Genomic DNA, 9,691 nt, shown 5'->3' on the forward strand with positions numbered 1-9,691 from the left:
GAAGAAGAGATAATTTTCTTCCTTTTTTTGAGATATCTCCACCAGCTCACTTTCCCCCCTCCCAAATACCAGCAATGCCTCCCCCCTTCCATTACAATGGCAGCCAAAAGCAAGCAAGCATCATAGAGGCTTACATTATTTGCCACATTAATCAAACTTATGAAAACCTAGTATTAATATGCATATTTGTTGTTGTTTTTATTTTATTTGAATTTATATCCTGCCCTTCTCCAAAGACTCAGGGCGGCTTACACTGTGTTAAGCAATAGTCTCATCCATTTGTATATTATATACAAAGTCAACTTTTATTGCCCCCAACAATCTGGATCCTCATTTTACCTACCTTATAAAGGATGGAAGGCTGAGTCAATCTTGGGCCTGGTGGGACTTGAACTTGCAGTAATTGCAAGCAGCTATGTTAATAACAGACTGCATTAGTCTGTTGAGCCATCAGATGCCCTAAAGTAGTTAAAGTAGTTATTCAATATTTCAATGTTCCATTTTAATGCCAATCACAATATTATTTGAGTTTACATAGTACTGCCCTCTTTCAACCTCTAATCTTTCTCTTTAGTTATTGCTGTTTGTTAAAGCGAACAACTATACAGAGAAAATTTTTAGACCCGAAAGAAAGGAACTAAGGGGAGAAAAGCTAAAGACTTTTTAAAGACATAGGAAATTGGACTTTTAAACCGGGTAGGTGTTGTTTTGGGAAAGCATCTTAAAATGCTGGAACTATCTATTTGAATAATTGACTTTGCTTCTACAAATTGAATTAAAATTGGATTAAATAACTACATTTGAAACAATGCTGAAACCTAAGCTCAGGGCGCCACCTACAGATGAATGGAAAATATATCATGGAAAAATAGAAGCCTGGGAAAGTTTCTGATAAGAATAATAAACAATGAAATTAATGAGATATAAACAATATTTCTCTGATAAGAGAAATAAACAATACACTTCATCAATTTTTATCCACCCTGTTAGGAAACCAACATTCTCTTGATGACACCAATTTTTAAATCAGTGGTTTGTTTCTAAAATCCTTCGCTTGATGTTGGCCTTTTTTTTGGAAGTATAAATGAAAACACCACTTGTGCTCCTAATTCCTTAACTTTCTTTCCTAGCTGTTTGTAATCTCTTGTTATTGTTTTCATGTTCATTGTTGTGTCATTTGTCCCCATATTTGCCACATTAGAGATCATGAGATCATCAGTGGCAGTGGCTTTGGGGTGAGATACCAACTGTACGCTGATGACACCCAGCTGTACTTTTCTACCCCGGGCCACCCCAGCGAAGCTGTCAAAGTGCTGTCCCGGTGTTTGGAAGCCGTACGGGTCTGGATGGGGAGGAACAAGCTCAAACTTAATCCCTCCAAGACGGAGTGGCTGTGGATGCCGGCACCTCGGTACAGTCAGCTGCAGATGCGGCTGTCTATCGGGGGCGAGTTGTTGGCCCCGATGGAGAAGGTACACAACTTGGGCGTGCTCCTGGATGGTCGGTTGTCCTTTGAAGATCATTTGGCGACCGTCTCCAGGAGAGCTTTTTATCAGGTTCGCCTGATCCGCCAGGACCGGGATGCCCTATGTACGGTCACTCATGCTCTCGTTACTTCTCGTCTCGACTACTGCAATGCTCTCTACATGGGGCTCCCCTTGAAGAGCACCCGGAGACTTCAGCTAGTCCAGAATGCGGCTGCGCGGGTTATTGAGGGAGCGGTTCGGAGCTCCCACGTAACACCTATCCTGCGCAGACTGCACTGGCTACCTGTCGTTTTCCGGGTGCGCTTCAAGGTATTGGTTACCACCTTTAAAGCACTCCATAGCTTAGGGCCTGGGTACTTACGGGACCGCCTACTGCCGGCCTCTATCTCCCAGCGTCCGGTGCATTCCCACAGAGAGGGACTCCTCAGGGTGCCGTCAGCCAAACAATGTCGACTGGCGGCCCCCAGGGGGAGGGCCTTCTCTGTGGGGGCTCCTACCCTGTGGAACGAGCTTCCCCCCGGGCTTCGACAACTACCTGACCTTAGGACCTTTCGCCGCGAACTTAAAACCTATTTATTCCACATGGCTGGATTGGCCTGATTTTAAATTTTAAATTTTAATTGTGGGTTTTAAATTGTTGTAATTTGTATGGGGTGTAATTGTTATTTTAAATTTCTGGCATACTTGAATCAATTTTTAAAGGGTTGTTTTAATTATGGTGTATGTTCTGTTTGTATTTTATTTGCCTGTTCAACGCCCTGAGTCCTTCGGGAGAAGGGCGGTATACAAATTAAAATATTATTATTATTATTATTATTATTATTATTATTATTATTATTATTATTATTATTATTATTATTATTATTATTATTATTATTATTATTATTATTATATGTACGAGAAAAAAGGGTATCCATGTGGTTGATTATTTTAGTAAGTTTCTCAGTTACATAAAGATATAACTAAAGATGTAACAGATTTTTGCCCTAGGGGGACAGCATACCTGCCTATAAAGATACCCTTTTCTTCTGCTACCATGATTGAATGCCCTTTCTTCTCCTTGAAATGTCATTTCTTCTCCTATGCCATTGAATGTCCAGTCTGCAGGTTATAGTTTCTGAGACCACAGTGTATAAACTGTGGTATAAACCACAGCTGAAAAAAGAAGTCAAGGATAAATCCTTTCAGAATGTCTTCTGTAGCTAATACTTTTGCTATGCAATTTGCTGAACCTTGCCCTTTATTCCTCCCACTGAAAATGAGTATGTGATTGGATTATTAATATTGCATCAGCTGTTATCCGTATTTGCTTAACCTTCAGTTATTTGATCTCCCATTTACTTAAAGCAGCCATTAATTGTAAATGGAAGTTAAATGTAAAGGGCAATGTGTGAGAGGAAATTACAAAATATGCAAGGAACACAGGAAGTGCACACACACACGCTCACATATACACATGTACATATACACAGAGACATTAATGCATATTTCTATGCATTCGAGATATCTGTCTATAACCCTCCGTAAGTCTCACATGATTTTTATTTACAATATTTTTTTCAACATGAGAAACAACGAAAGAGATTTTGGCAAGATACAACCCAACCCCACCAAAATTGCCAGTTCAGGCTACCCATAATTATTTCAGTGCAGAATTAAACAATACTGTCTTCCAAACACTCCCAGAACATTGCAACAGCATCCCATGCTGATGTTTCAAAGCTCTGTTTCCAAAGTACTGTTTTCAGTTCTGAGCCATTGTAAGATTTTCTGGGCAGTTAGTCTACTGTGATAGTGATCTATCAACTTTCCCAACTCTGAGTGTGTTAAATAGCCCCTCCTCCAGTAGCTGGTCACTGCCATATATAACCATTTCATGCTGAGCTAGTGGGTTGTTATGCCCTCAGCTAGTCAGCAAGTTCCTGTTTTTTTCTCTTCCAGCTGATATCCAGTTGATGCCTTCTAGTAACTGGTTTTCCCAGCATTTCAGCCAGCACAATTCTGCAGTTCACTACTTCTTCCAATGGCTATACTTTCAGTTTCAGGTTCTTTCTAGCTACCTGCCCAATGTATTGAAATGGTTCTCTTCTCTCCAACTCCTGTCCCAAATTTGCAGCATAGGCATTTTAGAACAAAACCTCAGCCTGAATGAATACTTTTTTTTTTTTTTGGCTTCAATAGAACGTGAGAAACCATCACTATTTCATTGCCACAAAAGTTCTATGGACGCAAAATGGAAAAAAGAATGACAAAATAGCAGAGCTGAAAAGGACCTTGGAAGTCTTCTAATCCAACCCTCTGCTCAAGCAATAGGCCCTAAACCATGTCAGACAAATGACTTGTCCTAACCCTTCTCAAATACCTCCAGTGATGGAGCATCCACAAATTCTGAGGCAACCTGTTCCACTGACTAATTGTTCTCACTGTAAGGAACATTTTCCTTAGTTCTAGGTTGGTTTTCTCCTTGATTAATTTTCATCCATTGTTTTTTGTCCAGCCTTTAGAAATTGATATCTCTTCTTTGTGGAAGCCTCTTAAATATTGGGAAGGGGATGTGAAAGTATTTGTAAGTGTAAACATCTGGGGAAAAAATAGGAACTAATAAGGCGAAAACAAGTAAAGTTTAAGTAAAGGTGAGTACTGAGAGACTCACCCACAGAGGAGGCAGCCAGTTGGGCTTGTCTTATTTAAAATGTATGAATAGGAAACACAGGAACCAGGAGAACAATGGGGTTGTTGTAGCCATAGTCTGGATTGAGCACCAGCCTGATTACTTGCCACAGTAATCAGAATTTTAATTTCTAAAGTTAAACTTCAAAAGAGCCAGAAGCATCACAGAAGACAAGCGTGTCTAGAACTGCAACTGAATATGCATATGACGAGATCAATAGCAGGCGGATTGTATGAGTAATTGTTCTCTTCCCAGTTAATGACCCTTGTGAAATAATTAAAAATATAAAGAGGGAAAGTGCTATTAAAAATATGACGCTGAACACAAGGCTTCACAGCATAAAGGTTTGCAATTTATATGCAAGTTTAGTTGGAAGCATTTGCATTCATGGGTTAATTGCAGAAAGACATCCAATAATAAAGCATTATTTCAAGGTCATCACTTTATGAAGTATATAGATAAAGAAAGGAAACCCATCTGCAGTCACTTTTCTTTATGCTGAAACTGTGGGATGTGCACATATTCTAAGTCTTCCTGTTGTAGTAATTTTTGGAAACATTTAAAAGCATAGTTGAACCTATGGCCCATAGGTTGCCTCTAGCTCTCAGGATAGATTTGTGGAACTCCATTATTCTAAGGGTGGCGCAATCTTCCCCAAACTCCAAAATTGGTTCCAAATTGAATTGCTGACATTCATCCATTTTGCAGTCAAATTTCTTATTTTGGGTATTTTAAGAATTAGGAGTGGTACAAAGGCAGTCTTCAAGAATCAGATATCACTGAATGGACGAAAAAAATGGAAATGATCGCTTATTAGGGTCTCCTTTTCTACCATATAAAACTTGAAACAATCTCCTTCCCAAGTGGGGGCAGCAATTTGTAAGCTTGCTGTTCAAGTGATTTGCTATGTCATTAAAAACATTGGAGGCCCTCTATTAGAAGAATAAGATGTAGCTCCCAACAAACTCCATTTTGCTTCTCACTATGATATATCACTATTATTTTTAATGTTACAGTTGAATTTTCTGACTTCATAAGCTCAATACAGTTTCAAGAATGACATTTATTGTGTAGTTATTTCTTGGATGAAATTTTCTTTCAAAATAGCCTGGGGGGAGAGGTATATTTAATCTGTTTACTCTACTGATGCCAATTGTTTCTCCCACTTACTAGATCACTGAGCACAAAAACAGAGTTAGACATATAAGGTATAAGAAAATACAACCCAGCTTGATTTCTTTCTGGGTCTGCCTATGCCAAGCAGGAATCACCTGGGAGACCTCTGATCACATCAGGCAAAGAAAAGACAATCAATTTGAAGTTCCCTCCTTATGCAGTGTTTTCCAGCTAAAGGCGACATTACAAAATTGATATAAGGACCAGCTTCACCCCCTTTCCAAGAAAGTACAAACTCTTGAGAACTTTGTATTTCAAAAGGAATCCTTTATTGAAAGGGATGAAAGCAAGTCAAACTTAAAGCAGGCTCTGGGGTCCCTCTAAGTCATGCGGTTCAGGATATAGGGAATTGGGAGCCCTGTCCACCTTCCGATGTGGATTCCAGCCAATTCGCAGGTGTAAATACGAATTGCATCAGCCTTTCTGAGAAAAAGATACGAAGAGTTTCTCAGGGTCATTTAACAATCCACTCATTCTCCCTCTTTTCCCATGAGATTTCTTCAGGGATTCCTGGTGCCAGGCAATGGTTATAAATCAGGGTAAAGTTTATACAAAGAGGATCAGGCAAGAAATTGGATAATTAAGATACATAGGAAAAGATTTAAATGTGACACTCCAAATCCCCCCCTTCTTCCATGAAGAATAGCAGATACACGGATCTGACATATTGCCCTCCACAGAAAAAGGGAAAATACACCCAGAAAGTCATAAAATATACAATACATTAAGATTTAGGTTGGTTTGTGTGGGTATTTCAGGTGGAATTTCCTTAACAGTGTGGGGGCTTTGACATGTTTTTTGGCTACCCATTCGTTCTGAGTGGATGGTAGGTGTTTCCATGGCACTAGATATTGTGTGGAGCCATGGTGAGCATGAGAGTCAAAGGATGTCTTTGATTTCAAAATGTTGTTCTCCTTTCCACCGTAATGGGGGTTGGAGGTGTGGGCGAAGGGGGTCTGACTTTTGAAGTGATTTCTGGCTTGAGTAGGCTGCAGTGAAGCACTGGATGAACCTGTCTAAGTGTCTTAGGAAGGAGGAGTTCTACCGTGAGAGGGTTTATGAATCTGGTGATGGGGAATGGACCAATGAATTTTGGTCCCAGTTTCTTAGATGGTTGTAAGGACTGAAGAAACTTTGTGGATACATATATGTGGTCCCCAACCTTGAATGGTTTGGGTTCACAACGTTTCTTGTCAGCTTGAATTTTAAAAGCTGCTCTAGCCTCTTGTATTGCTAGTCTGGCTACTGGCCAAGTGGTTTGTAGCTTGTTTATCCACTCCTGAAGGGAGGGGATGTCAGGTTCCTTAGCTGGTAGCTCTGGCATGGGGTTAAATTCTTGTCCTGTGGCTACCCGAAAAGGGGTAAAACAAGTGCTACTGTGTACAGAGTTGTTGTAAGCTACTTCAGCAAAAGGTAACAGGTCAGTTAAGAAAAGAACTAAATGTGACAACTCCAAATCCCCCCCTTCTTCCATGAAGGATGGCAGATATACAGATCTGACAATGGATATGGATATATCAAAAAAATGTTTTATTCATATATAAAGTGAAAAATAAATCACATCAAAAGTCGAATGCTTTTAAAGTGTTGAGGGTTTAAACCATTGTACAGATATAATCTGTTGTCTGTTGATGGCAACCACTGTACCAGTCATTAATAGAAAATATGTTGAATTTCCCTTACAATCATGAGGAGGTGTTAGGGGCCATGCTAAATCATTGGGGTGATGCAAAGAGCTGGAGAAACACTGGCTGTCCATCCCGGGGTTATTCCCTTCCTTTTGACTAATGTGCTGAATAGTAGTGATGAGCTTCAGCTTGTCCCATGTTCCAATTTTGATTTGACTGACAATATTAAGTTATACTGGCTTTCTGAAATCTGTACCTAATATGTTTTGGCTGAGAAATAGCATCTCTAACATTTGCCATAAAGCCTGCATATTGGTAGAAATATGCTGGAGCATAAATGAATCTGTGATTCAGTAAAAAAAAAAGAAGAAGAGGGAAATGCATCTTAATTTTCCGTAAATGATTGCTTCATTACTGAAATGAATGTTATTTGCATGCTGTTCAAACAAATCAGCTAAAAAGTCACACAAAAACGAGATTACTGATGATTGAACACTTCTTTACCTAAACATTTTAAAAGAGAGAGAGAAAAGAAACATTGATTCATGAGTAAAAGCCTAATTTGCTTCAGTTAGACAAAGTGTCAGTTGCACCATTTATGTAAAATGTAAAAACAAAAAACTTCAACCAAACTAAAACAAAGAACTTGCGGTTTCTATTGGTTTAGCGGGAAGGTGGTTTTCTTTCCCATCCCTTCTACTTAATGATGAGTCAGATGATCAGAAACTTGGGTTTACTTTAGTTTGCATTCAATTAGAACCTGCCAATGCCAGAGACTTACTCCTATGGTGAACAGAGGTATCCCCGAGCTGGGAACGTGTTACCTTTTCCATTTTACAACCAGTGCCCTTAACAGGGACAGTAGTAGATGTGAACTTAAATTTATTTATTAACATTCAAACAGAAATTTAAAAGGCCCTGCTCTCTTATGTGATTGCCTAACGACAAAGCAAGAGAAAAGCCAAACCCTTTCGTGCTCAAAATAGAGCTATGCACATCATGAGAATTCTTTGTGGAATCTCCATCAGCCCTAATAAGGCAGTCCTTGTTCAGCAACAGCCTCGTTTAGTGTCCTTGCACAACTATCATGGTGACGAAAAAGTAACTTTGCAACAGTCATCTATCATATTTATGATCTTCACGGATAAAGCAAAGGAAAGCTAAATAATATAAGCACTTTTTTTCAATTTTACTTAGTAATAGTTTTGCTTAATGACTGAGTTGCCACTCCCGACTGTGGTTACTAAATGAGGACTATCTGTACTGATTTAGATTGAAGGATTGCTATGGGAGCAGTAGGAAAAAGATCAGTTTTGTCTTATTTTGTAGTTTTCTTTTGAAAATTAGCCATCAGGTTGTTATAACGTATTGTGGAGGAAAAATAATATCACTTCTTTTTAATGATAGTGAAATTAATTAGAAGAGTAATCTTAAGAGATGAAAATGCAGGGAGAAAAAGAATTAAAAAGCTCATCATATTTATCTGAAATTTTCCACAAATAATAAGAAAACTATAGTAAATATACAAATTGACTCTAAAGGGTTGTAAATACTCTTTCCCTAATCTGGTTTTTTCCAGCTGTTCTAAAATAGCAGTCTACAGAAATTTCCATTATTATCAGTGAAAAATAAAATATTATGGCAAAGTTGCAACTTTTTTTTTTTAGGATAAGAGCCATATTTGAGTGTTGCTAAGGGCCAGATTAGAGCTAACAACAACAACAAAAACCCTCAAAAAATTTATGGACATTTGTGTGCAATTGAAAACAACATGATTCCAGTAATATATCCCAATTAATATACTTATATTTTTTTTCTGTCACATTAAACATTTCAAGCCCATTGCAACTTTCTCCAAAACTCTCTCGGGGTCAGTCCTAGGAACATACATTGTGCTCACTGCACTATGGTAATGCTTGCTTTACTAGTTAGTTTACTCCTTTCATCTTATCTCATGTTTGGTCTCAATATTTGCATGGCAGTGAGTGTTGTTTTTTTTGAGGCAAAGTCCCCTGTCATTCAAGCAATCAGCAAAACTTTCAACAACTTTCCATAGAAAGTTAACTGTTTTCTGTCGCATTTTACTCTGCCATCTAACAGTCTGAAAATGATTTTGAGTAACTGAATTAACGAGATCTTTGTCTAGTTGCTGAAAATGATGATATATATATACATACATACATACATACATACATATATACATATATACATACATATACATACGATGGCAAACTTTTTTGGCCCCAAGTGCCCAAACATGCATTGGAGCCCCGGAAAACCAAAGACCAGCTGGCCGGTGTGCATTTGCACCGGCCACCTGGTCTTGGGGTTTCTGGTATGCCCATGCACGCTGGGCAGCTGGTCTTCGCATGTGCATGCATGCCGGCCAGCTTCGTGTGCGCCAGCTGGTCTTCAGGTTTCCGGAACTCCAGCATGCGTGAAGACCAGCTGGCTGGTGTGCATGTGTATGCCAGAAACCAGAAAAGCAGCTGCTGACAGCGCACATGCCCATAGAGAGGGCTCTGTGTGCTACCTCTGGCACACGTGCCATAGGTTCGCCATCATGGATATTTAGTAATGACAAAGAGGTTGCCTGTAAGAAATAGGAGCCAGCATGACTACCAATAGCCTAGCAAGACTAGCAATATTTTTTGGTTGCTTTCTGATTTATGATGTTCTAACTGTTTTTTTATTATGTCTCTGTGCAATCACAGAACTCCTGTTAAAAC

The 9,691-nt window shown here is 39.0% G+C and overlaps 1 protein-coding gene across 1 annotated transcript in view; it reads left to right on the plus strand.

Moving 5' to 3' along the window:
- GUCY1B1 (guanylate cyclase 1 soluble subunit beta 1) overlaps window positions 1–9,691 on the plus strand; it is a 112,601-nt gene that overhangs the window by 101,210 nt on the left and 1,700 nt on the right. The gene's annotated exons all lie outside the window — the stretch shown is intronic.

This window comes from Ahaetulla prasina, chromosome 8, assembly GCF_028640845.1.
Source record: "Ahaetulla prasina isolate Xishuangbanna chromosome 8, ASM2864084v1, whole genome shotgun sequence".
NCBI lineage: Eukaryota > Metazoa > Chordata > Lepidosauria > Squamata > Colubridae > Ahaetulla > Ahaetulla prasina.